Source organism: Oryctolagus cuniculus, chromosome 4, assembly GCF_051225735.1.
Source record: "Oryctolagus cuniculus isolate XC-2025 breed Fujian yellow rabbit chromosome 4, ASM5122573v1, whole genome shotgun sequence".
Classification (NCBI taxonomy): Eukaryota; Metazoa; Chordata; class Mammalia; order Lagomorpha; family Leporidae; genus Oryctolagus; species Oryctolagus cuniculus.
In genome coordinates, this window is record NC_142870.1 from 67,043,005 (window position 1) to 67,055,524 (window position 12,520).

Consider the following 12,520-nt stretch of genomic DNA (forward strand, 5'->3'; position numbering starts at 1 on the left):
AATAGTAACCAGAATGGTTTTTGAAAATGGTTTTTGAGGGGTTGGTGCTGTGGCACAGCGAGTTAAAGCCCTGGCCTGAAGTGCCAGCATCCCATATGGGCACCGGTTCGAGTCCTGGCTGCTCCTCTTTCAATCCAGCTCGCTGTTATGGCCTGGGAAAGCAGAGGAGGATGGCCTGAATCCTTGGGCCTCTGCACCCATGTGGGAGACCCAGAGGAGACTCCTGGCTCCTGGTTTCGCATCAGTGTAGCTCCGGCCGTTGCGGCCATCTGGGGAGTGAACCATCAGATGGAAGACCTCTCTGTCTCTACCTCTCTCTCTAACTCTGTCTTTCAAATAAATAAAAATCTTTTTAAAAATGGTTTTTGGGCCGGCGTCATGGCTCAATAGGCTAATCCTCCGCCTAGCAGCGCCGGCACACCAGGGTGCCGGATTCTGTCCCGGTTGCCCCTCTTCCAGGCCAGCTCTCTGCTGTGGGCAGGGACTGCAGTGGAGGATGGCCCAAGTATTTGGGCCCTGCACCCTATGGGAAACCAGGAGAAGCACCTGGCTCCTGGCTTCGGATCATCGCGATGTGCCGGCCGCAGCGCGCCAGCCGCAGTGGCCATTGCGGGTGAACCAACGGAAAAGGAAGACCTTTCTCACTCTCTCTCTCTCACTGTCCTCTCTGCCTGTCAAAAATAAAAAAAAAGGTTTTTGAATATGATAAATTGTATCTTTAATTACTGAAAATTAAGACGTTTTAATGAAGCCATGATTATTCCACTTAAAGAATTGTTCTTTATGCCTGATTAATCCTTAGGAGTTAAAATGTCTTTTTATGAAGTTTTGGTGCTAAGTGGTCATTATACATTTCTGTTTACAAAACAAAAAGCCAGGAAGGTTGATCTCTGATGGACTCCTGAACTGTGTTTGGGTAATGCCTTAGTGCTCTGTGAAGTCCCAAAGTCTAGAAACCACTTTTTTTAAAAAAATATATAACATTTTATTGAAGCACCAAATACTTCAGTCTTTTAAAGTGTTGAGTTCAGCATATTCAGAGTAGAGCAACTATCACCACAGTCAATTTTAAAACACTTTCCTCACCCTGAGAAGTATCCCATGCACATTAGTAGTCACTGCCTGCCCACCCTTCCCTCAGGTCCCGTCTACTTTGTGTCTGGATTTGCCTTTTCTGGGATGTGTCAGGTAAATGGGATCATACAATACGCTGTCTCTTGTGATTGACTTCCTTCACATGGCATACTGTTTCCAAAGTTCGTTCGTGTTGCAGTGTATATTATTTCTTTAAATTGTCAGTGAATGTTCCATTATACGGGCATATCACATTTCATCCATCGTCAGCTGGTGAGTTCTTTGCACTCTTGGAAATATCAGTAATGCTGCTGTGAGCATTTTTATGTGCGATTTTTTGTATGAACACATTCTATTTCTCTTGCATATATACCTAGTAATGGAATTGTGGATCATGTGGTCACTCCGTGGTTTAACTTTTTGAAGAAAGGCCAAACTGTTTCTCAAAACTGCTGCACCATTTTGTACTCCCACCAACAGTGGTTTTCAGTTTCTCCCCATCTTCCTCAAAGCTGTTATTATATTTTTTTTGATTCTGGCTATTCTAGTAGGTGTGCAGCGGTATTTCAAGTGTTTTTATTTGTATTCTTCTAGTGGCTAATGATGTTTATTTCCTACAACTCTTAAAGAGGTAAAGCCACTCTTACTCATGGCCCATATGCAGACTGGATTTGACTCAAAGCCAGCCAACCTCTGACCTAGAGGATAAAGTTAGTAAACAAGTATGTTAACACAGGAATTATAAATACACTCTATACGGCATCCCATATCGGGGGATTAGTTTAAGTCCCTGCTGTTCTACTTCCCATCCAGCTTCCTGCTAATGTGCCTGGGAAGGCAGCAGATGATGGCCCAAGTTCTTAGGCCCCTGCTACCCACATCAAGAACTGGATGGAGTTCCTGGCTCCTTGCTTCACCCTGTCCCAGCTATTTGCAGCCCTGGGGAGTGAACCAGCAGATGAAAAAATATCTGTTCCTCTCCCTACAGCCACTCTTCCTCCCTCTGTCATTCTGCCTTTCAAATAAATAAACCATTTAAAAATAGGCATGAGAGATTGAACAGAACACAACAAGCCTTCAGAAAGTTCACAGAAAGTATAAATTATGAAAAAGTGTGCATTTAAAAAACACCAAAATAAAACTTTTTTCCATGAACTTTTTGAAGTACCTTCATATGTGAGCAAATGATGATAAATTGGCTTGCTGGATTAACACACACATAAACACACTGTGACTACACCATTTCCTGATTTCCACGGTTCTCCCACAATGGACAATTTTAGGCTCCCCACGTCACACTCCTGAAGCTAAAGTTGGAAAAGCTACGCAAATCAGTATTCGCAAGCTGGTCCTGGCTGACTCTGGCACTTCCTCATTGCAAACTACTTCAAACTGCATGAGGGAATCCATAAATACAACTAACATCTTCAAAGTTATCATTGGTCTTGTCCTGCAGTCCTATAAGCATCCCATGGGAGGGAAAATGAGACTCCCCAACCCCTAAAAAAGGCCTTTTCCTTTTTTAGTCTTTCCTCTAGAAATATGGCCTTATGTCTACAAGATAGTGCATAAGCATGCACATTGTCAAAAGCATTATTAAAAGCATTGGAATAGTCAAAGCAACAAAGGGGAACATGCTCTTAGCCATCCACAAAACTTCTTGGAAAATATATTCTGGTGGAGTGTTGAATAGATGGGAAATGGCAACATTAAACACAAGAACAGGCATATTCCACACATATGGATGGTTTTTGCAGCAGTTTAAGAGTCAAGAGAAAGTTTGGGAAGATTTATCTCAGTGGTTAGACATGCAATACGTGATCAGATATTTTGCTTGTGAGTTTCTTCCTGGAGTTTCCAAGAAAAACCTCAACATTGGGTTTCTGTTTCTGCAAAAACAGCACAATATACCCACTAAAATTGCTGAAAGAAAGCTCTAAAGAAATTATGTGGCAAATCACCCAGAAAATAAGCAATCCTATCTCCAACTTTAAATAACACTTTGAAAATCTATTAAATTTCCAGATTTGTATTAGTTCATTGCCCATATTTTTATAATCAAGCTTCCTTGTCCGCACTCTCCTGGGGCTTCCCCTATCCTTGCTAAACATTTCCATTCCCTGTGGTAGAAATCCCAAAGTCAGTGAGGGATTCACGCTTTTAAACTCTGTCAACTCAAGTCAAAGAAGCAACTTTTCTGAGCAACAAAAGGTTATTATGTTAATTTGCTCAGTACAGCTATTAATCACAGAGAGACATATTGATAGCTTAATCAGCATTTCCAATTTCTGATTCTCCAACATTGTGATTTCCTAAATAGGAATATACAGGGCAAAGAGATGTAAACTACTTGCAACTTCTCTGCACAATCTCCTTTTCTTGGCTAAAGAGAAAGCAGAGCATTTTCCAAAATATAAAGGACACTCTAGCTCAAGTGTCCTCTGCTATGATTCCATCAGATTTCCTGAACTTAGTTCTGCTTTTTTCCAAAGTCGCACTTGTCCCTGTGCATGTCACATGATGTCACCATGGTGAGCTCAACAGCCAAGGCCTATGTCCTGTACCCTAATGGAAAGCACCAGTGTGTTTTCAGCTAAATTTGTTTTCTCCTGCAGTTGGCCTATGGAAACATCTGCCACTGTTCCATTCTGTTCTGAATACAGAGATTCCTACTCTCCCCAGCTGCTTACATTCCACGAAGCCAGTGTGAGGTTGGGAAGGGAGGTCCTCTTAGAGAGAGAGGGGACCCAGGTAGGGCTGTTCTGCTGTGGATAGATTCCCGAGCAGAATTGCAGGACATCACCTATTAAACTCTGGGTGCAAAAAGGTTGCCTGGCACTCCCCAGGGAGGGCGATGTGCAACGGGAGGCTGATGAGTAGTGTGTGGCAGGAGGAAATGTGTAAGCCAACTCCAAAAGCATTGCTATGCTGAGGGGGGCACAGGTTGAGCTCTCTGGAATCGAACTGAAGAGGAGTCTGGGATGCTGGGTGTTTATTAGAAACACTTTCCTGTGGCGAGGAGGACAGGGGAACAGAATTGGGCAGAGAGAAGTTGAACTACAATGCAAGCCCAACAAAACTTCGGCCACCTGCAACATATATGGCTTCTCAGAACTGTGTTAAAATGATCTTGTCTTTATACCACTGCCTCCATCAGTGTTGGACATGAGTCTTCCCCTTGGCGAGGAAGCTGTCCTGGTGGAGGGACACCTTGCAGGAGCTGATAACTGGTTTATACCTCCTTACCTGAAGGAAGGCCTCTATGGTGCTTCCTCCGTCCACTGCAGTTCACAGCTGCCATTGCTCAGATTCACATTTTATGTCTGTGCAGGGGCTGCTCCTCCAGGGCTTTGGTGGGGCTCTTTGCTGTGGGAAAACTTTAAAGAAAAAAAATTATCAGGATACATTATAATTCCTTACCATTGCAGCTAACTTTGGAGCTACAACTGATAATCATTGTCTCCCTCTTCCACTATCCGTTCCAGATTCCCCTCCCTGTCAGCTACTGCCTTTCCTCGTCTTCGTAGCTCACCTAGTGCCATGGTCTAGAGTCTCACACCTGAGCAGTCTGAGCTCCTGGTCATGATGCCTTTCTCAGGCTGAGGTTGCTATGCTTCATAATCCCAACTGGACAAGGGAGTACCAGAAGACACCCAAGTAGATGCCCTGTAGAGTGCACATATGCCTTCCTACCTCACTGTAAAAGCAGTTCCCAAACCCTTCTGATGGTCATGCTAAATGGATCCTACTAAGATGATTTCTCTTCTTGCTCACTGGTCCCTGGACACAAGGAGCCTAGAGTGCCCAGAAAACAAATATAACCTATATTTCAATGGACTCTTTCTGCTTTTCCAGGTTAAAAGTGTGTTCTTTTTTTTTGGAGAACCAGACCTCTAATCCTATGAGCAGAGTCATGGGAACTGGAAGAAAAGCATAAAATTAAGGAGTGATGTTAAATAGGGAGCCTCCTATTCCCATGTCTTGGTTTTGGCCCATGTATTCTCCCTGTTAGAAACATGACATGGTGAAGATCTTTAATTCAACACGTATACTGTGTTCTGGAAGATGAAGCCCTGTACTTGCAGATTAAAAAGTTATTTCTAAGCTGGTGTTTCAACTTCACCTTTGGTAGGCTGTCCCAACACAGGTAAATGGTACAATCTGTGAAATGCCTTGTAGATCTGGTATCAGATGTATCACTTTCACACCTGTAAAATGATTCCCAGGTCTGACCCAAGGTTGTGGTATGTGTGGATCGTGCCTGTGAGTCAAACATTTCATGAATCCTTCAATAGTGTTGTTCTCTGAGGCATCACAAGAATAAAAAGCAAACTATACTTAGAATATGAGTCTAGTCCTGTTAGAATAAGTCTGTCTATTCTCAGGTAGGGGTCCAATGTAGTGCACTTGCCACCAAGTGCCTCCAAGAGGCCAACTGATCTCTCCAGGAACAGTGCCATGCTCGGGTGTCAACATTGGGATTTGAGGCTGGCAAGTTGGTGATTGGCTGGCAGTCAATATCCTCACCCTTTGTGTTCATTCACATCCTTGCATCCATATGCTTCTATCCCAGAACTTTTTGTCCACTTTTTCTCCAACCAGATCTCTGAACAGCTAGCTGGCTATTCACCACCAATTCCCCTGAGTTCCTATGTGCAAACAATCCCAATATACAATGAAGCAACATATTTTTGAGCCCTACAACGGTACGAAAATTGTATGCATTCAATAGAAGCTATACTTTGGGACCAGTGCTGTGGTGTCATAGGCTAAGCCTTGGCCTGTGGTGTTAGCATCCCATTTGGCAGCCAGTTTGTATCCCATCTGCTCTTCTTCTGATCCAGCTCTCTGCTTGTGGCCTGGGAAAACAGTAGAAGATGGACCAAGTGTTTGGACCCCTGCACTTGTTTGGAAGACCCAGAAAAATCTTCCGGCTCCTGGTTTCAGATAGGCTCAGCTCCAGCCATTGTGGCAGTTTGGAAAGTGAACCAGAGGATGGAAGACCTTTCTCTCTGTCTCTTCCTTTGTCTGTAACTCGACCTCTCAAATAAATAAAATGAAACCTTTAAAAATAAAGAAACTGTACATCAATATGCAATATGATACTTGCTTACAATGCTGAGCAGTGCCAGGTAGCCTCATGCTATCACAAGGGTAAATTATGAGACTTTGCAGTGTATGGTGGTGTTAAGCTATGAGTCAATAGTTTAGATGTTTTAAATATATTTTCAACTTAATATACTTTCAATTACAATGGATTTATCAAGCTATAACCAGTTGAGGGTATCTGTATGCTGTAAGTCATTATATGTTTTAAAAAATATAATACTAGGGTCTTCCTTTCTTGGAGCCCCCATCCTGATGTTGCAGCAGGAAGTTTCTGACTTAAATAAATATTGCTTTGCTCACACACACACACACACACACACACACAAAAACAAAAAATAAAATATTTAAGCAGGAGCACCTCCTGAGGCTCTGCCCTTTGGGAGAAATTTGTCTTTCTACTATCACTCAAGGCCACCCCAAGTGAGTCTGCATGGCAGCTGAAATCCATTGTTGGCTTACATTCACCTCTTGTCATAGCTCATTTTGTGCTGCTATAACAGAATGTCTTATACTGGGTAATTTATAAAGAACAGAAATCTATTTTTTACATTTCTGAAAGCTAGGAAGTTCAACAGCAAGGGGCCCGTGTCTATCAAGGGCCTTCTTGCTGAGTCATCCCATAGCAGAAAGCACAAGGACAAGAGAGATCAGGAGAGGGCAGAACTTGCCTTTTTATGAAGGCATCAACCCACCTATGAGGCTGAAGCCCTCGTGGCCTGATCATTTCTTAAAAGTTGTACCTCTTGGGGCTGGCTCTGTGGCTTAGCAGGTTAAGCCTCCACCTGCAGTGCCAGCATCACAAATGGGCTCTGGTTCTAGTCCCAGCTGCTCCACTTCTGATCCAGCTCTCTGGCTGAAAGCAGTAGAAGCTGGCCCAAGTCCTTGGGCCCTTTCACCTGCATGAGAGACTTGGAAGAAGCTCCTGGCTCCTGGCTTCAGATCGGCACAGCTCCGGCCATTGAGGCCAATTGGGGAGTGAACTAGCTGATGGAAGACCTCTCTCTCTGCCTCTCCTCTCTCTGTGTAACTCTGACTTTCAAATAAAATAAATAAATCTTTTTTTTAAAGAAAGTTGCACCTCAATACTGTTAACAATTACAGTTAAATTTCATCATGGGGTTTGGAGAGGGCAAACTTTTAAACCATAGAATCTCTCTAAAACTAGTTCCTCTGACAGCTGGTTGTAAATGAACCCTAGTGAGGACCACAAATATGGTCTGAGGGAGGGCACGGTGCAACAGGTGACATGGAGGTATGGGACCTCTGCTCAGGCAACTTGCTTATGCCATCCTAGTTCTGTTCATATTCCATCCTAGATGTTTCACTTCTGTGGGGAGCAACTGAGACTAGACTAAGTTACTGGAATTAAGACTTATTCTATGCATCTGCTCTCCCACAATATGGCGCTGAGAGAGAGACCAAACAACTTCCACGCAGCTGCCTTCGCCAATTTGACTGATGAGCTGCAGGAGCTGATCCTCCTCCTGATTGGAGGAGAGCAGCGTGCTCGGCGTGTGGGTAGCAGAGCATGGATTGGTGGAAGAGGACTATAAAGGAGGAGAGAGACAACATGCACCAGGAACATCTGAGAAACCCCTGAGAGCCAGCCGGCAGTGTGCTGCTCCTCCGCGGAAGCGGGGAAAGTGGCAGGGGGTACCGCCCCTCCACGGAGGTGGAGGGGCCGGCAGCCAACCCGGGAAGGACCAGCAGCAAACCCGGGAAGGGCCGAGCAGACAAAAGAACAGCGCAGGGTCCAGTGTTGTTCCTCCGCGAATGGGGGAGCGACACACCTCCATCTTAAAATGGACTGATGATGGGACTGTCCAACCTCATGATTTGGTGGGTCCTGATGGAAACTTGCTCAAAGTTTCCACAGTCCCAAAGGAGAATAGTTTTTGAAAAGATTTATCATCCTCTAATGGAGGGAAGAGCTTTGTAATAGAATTCCAGGGGCATTTATTATGGTTTTCTCACCAAAACTTGCCATACATTTCACACAGCATTTTTTTCTACAATAGGATCTGCCTAGGCATGATGCAACCACTTTAGTGATGAGGGCCCTACTCAAGGCTAACAGAATTGTTGGTTATTGTAACATGGGCCAGGGCAGTATCCCAGGTATGAAAAACGCTGTCCTCAGAAAATGAAGAATTCCCCCCTCCATCCCCGCGGGGCCTTCTACTTCCTTCTACATTGTAGAAAGTACAAGATGAAATGAGCTGTTTCCCATTATAGAGGAAATGGCCAAGCTACCTCCAGTAACTGAATTCTCAAACATTTTACTGACATGCCAGGCCTTACATCTATAGTTTTTCTCCTACTCTCTAGAGTACCTAATATGATGCCTATTGATGCAGTGGATAAAGGAAATGTTCAATGGGATCTCAAAAAGTCTACTTTTTTTTTTTTTTTTTTTTTTTGACAGGCAGAGTGGACAGTGAGAGAGAGAGAGAGACAGAGAAAGGTCTTCCTTTCCGTTGGTTCACCCTCCAATGGCCGCCGCGGCTGGTGCGCTGCAGCCGGCGCACCACGCTGATCTGAAGGCAGGAGCCAGGTGCTTCTCCTGGTCTCCCGTGGGGTGCAGGGCCCAAGCACTTGGGCCATCCTCCACTGCACTCCCTGGCCACAGCAGAGAGCTGGCCTGGAAGAGGGGCAACCGGGACAGAATCCGGCGCCCTGACCGGGACTAGAACCCGGTGTGCCGGCGCCACAAGGCAGAGGATTAGCCTATTGAGCCTCAACGCCAGCCAAAAAGTCTACTGTTTTGACTACATTATGACAGAGAGCAGGAAATTTACTATAATCCTAAATCAAACTTTATATATTGTCACTCCTTCAACATGAATGTAAGCACTTTCTGATCAGAATAGAATATAACACATTTGTGAAAGTAATGGCCACACAGAACATGAGCTCCACACTGTATTAATCTCTTCTAGTGAAGATAGCACATTTGCCACAATATCTGTGAGAGCATTGAGTTTATGGGAAGCTACCATCATCCTCCAGGGTCTGCCTGGATTTTCAGTGGCCATAGTGGTGAATTATATGGAAATATAATAGAGTCCATCATCTATTAAATCATTAGCTGTGATACAATTTCTACCATCTCTTTTGGGAGGCAGCATTCTGTCATACTATTTGCTTGGGATATGGAGATAGTTTTAGACATTTCCTGTTGGTCATTTCCACTGCGGTAATCCTTTACCACAGACCAGTGGCCCAGTGTGAGAGTTGTGCCAACTGAAGTGTATCAATATCTTAGACTAGGGAAATGACCAACAAGTGAGTCCTAGACTTTGACCAGAGCTCCATTAATTACCACCTCCCTATAGGTGCCCACTCCAACAGCAGGAGAACATAATTACATTTAAAGACTCCAGGGATTAATGCCAGCGTGGGCCAGTCTTTGAAATGTCTTGTTTCCCAAGTTATAGTTGCCCAAGTAAAATGAACATCAGTTTGGACAAGAACTGGGAGCATTGTTGGCGTGGATACTTGCTGTGGTTCTGCAGAGTCCCTTTTGTGGTGATACTTATAGTTGTTTGGTCAGTTCTGGGTGTGAAAACTATCTGGAGCCCAGAAATGGAGCAGAATATTTTGACATTCTACTTATCAGTTGTCTTGCTAACCAGCCCTCATTTCTTCTGATGGTATAAAATGAGTCCATCTATTCCCTATCCATCTCTTTAATCCTTGAAGCTTGTGTTGCCTTAATTCAGTAGTTCTCAAACTTTAGTTTGCATTATAATCATCTGGAGAGCTCATTAAACCTCAGATGGCTGCGTCCCCTCCCCAGAGTTACGGATTCAGCAGGTCTGAGGAGGGTCTTGAGGATCTGAGAAGTTCCCAGATGATAATGCTGTGTTGTTGCTGGTGCTGGGTCCAGGGGCCACTGTAATCATCTCCTAACTCCTAGGTAAGGTCACTTGGGCTGCCCCTCTGACCTTGCTGCTCAGTGGTATAATTGCATCCACCTGGCTTGCTTCAGGCTGTTATACATCAGTACCCAGCCCTTGGTATTTTGGGGTCCTACCATCACCTCTATTATTACATTTGGGGTCCTTTCATCATTGCCGAACATTTTAGCAATGCTGGAGCCCCTCTCACCAGCTTATTTATAGTGGCCTTGGTTAACGGTGTGTCCTCTGGATCTTTTTGTGGACCATAACCCTTTGCTGGATTTTTGGGCCTCACATAATATATAACACATCTAGTTCACCACGTGTACTGCTGCGAGCTTTCTAATCCCTTCTTCCTCTATTTGCCAAGGAAAACTTGGCATTCCAACTTCAGTTATTGTGGGCTGTTGCTTTTTCCGCCATTCTAGGAGCCATCCTAGTAACAAGGTGACAGCATCTCCTGGGGGATGTGCCAAGGTATAAATCCTGTATCACTGGAGATTGCTCCCAAATCGATAAACTCCCTTATCCCATCTTACACTCCAACACCTCTTGGTCAAGCAGCCTCAGAATCCAGTCCCACTGGTACTGCCTGGCATCTGCCCATTCATATTGGCTAGAACTTGCAGCCTCTTTGGAGTTGAGTCCCATTTCTCTCTTATCAGGCCCAGCCTGTCCCCAGCTGGATATGACTTAATCCTACTTATAGTTCCCATAGCCCAGGAGGAGAGGAGGGGGTAGACTGTGAGGTGGGTACAGGATGTCTTAAAGGGGAGAGGCTATGCTGTTTTCAATCAAGAGGGAGCAGGGAAGTAGAGGAAGTAGCTCACCCTAGGGGAGGTTAGGCTCTGTCTGCAGGCTCAGAGAATTTAAAAGCGATGAAAAATGAACAAGCCAGGTTTACCAGGACTATCCTAGTTGTAGCACTGAAAGTCCCATGCTCCAGGAAACCCTCCAGCCGTGGGTAAACTAGGACAAGAGGTTACCCTAAAATTCTTGGGATTCAAATTGTGAAATGGGATGTGCCCTTTTTAAGTCTCAATCTTTCCAATAGGCTGGAGTAACAGGTCTGCTTTGGTGAGGCATCTAACTGTCTCTGGAACTCAGCACTAGATCTTGTCCTGGCCTTGGGCCAGGCGCTTCCCTGGCCTCCTGCTGGATATGAGAGCCTCTTTGTAAACTACCAGGGAAAGTGTTGTTCATACGTGGTGTTCATTTGCCTGTTCGTCTCCTGCAGGCCTTCATTATCTTCAGGATATAATTGGCCCTTCGTAATACTTACATAATCACAGTGTTCTCATACTTAAGGTTTCCCACTCACTTCTCAAACACCTGGGGAATCTCACCTGCTAGTGCGTTCTTTCCCACCACTAGAGCAGTCCTTTTCACTGTCTCCTTCATATCACTCATTCGTATCTTTTTATATTTCAGCTTCCACAAATGTGAGTTTCTTTGAGAATTCTTTTTTTAAAAAGGATTTATTTATTCATTTGAAAGGCAGAGTTACAGAGAAAGAGAAGGAGAGAGAGAGAGAGATCTTTCATTCACTGGTTCATCCCCAAATGGCCGCAATAGCCAGGAAAAGGCCAATCTGAAGCCCGGAGCCAGGAGCTTCTTCCAGGTCTCCCATGCTAGTGCAGGGGCCTAAGCACTTGGACCATCCTCTGCTGCTTTCCCAGGTGCATTAGCAGGGATTTGGATCATAAGTGGAGCAACTGAGACTCGAACTGGCACTCATATGGGATACCAACACCACAGGCCATGGCTTTAACACACTGAGCCACAGCGCCGGCCTCGAGATTTCAAATTGTGAAACAATACATTGTGATATTTATCATAAGAATCCTCAATATGTTATTTTAAAAAGGAATTCTTGAAGTGAATAGTACATACTAATTTTGATTTTAAAATTCTAATCGGTGTGAAAACAGACTTTCTTCAGTGTTGTCAAGAAGAACTAAAGCTAGAAGGTGGAAAAGTTCATGTTTAAACACTCATTAAGAACATTCTTGAAAGAAAATGTTGAGATCTTTTCTGGTAACAGGTCACTGGATGGGTCTCATTCAGATGTTTATCATATTTCAAAGATGAATTCCTCCATAAAACGCTCGCCTATCAGCCTCAGGTTTGAGATATCTTGGATCAAAGTGATACTTCTGCTGACAAAACACACAGCTCCTTAATTCTTCCACAGTCACCAAAGCCTGGCATCCGCACATGAGCTTCCCCTTATCCCCTGCATTTGCTACATTTCTCCATTTCTCCTTCATTTTATATCCACAACACGTCTCACCCTTCTGTAATATTCAGTTATGCATCCATCCTTCTATCCATTCGATAAACACACCCAAGTGTCTATGCAGGTCTGCTTTCAGTACTGGTAATATGGCAACACCAATGGTAAACACACACATCTCTACCTCATGGAGGCAGTG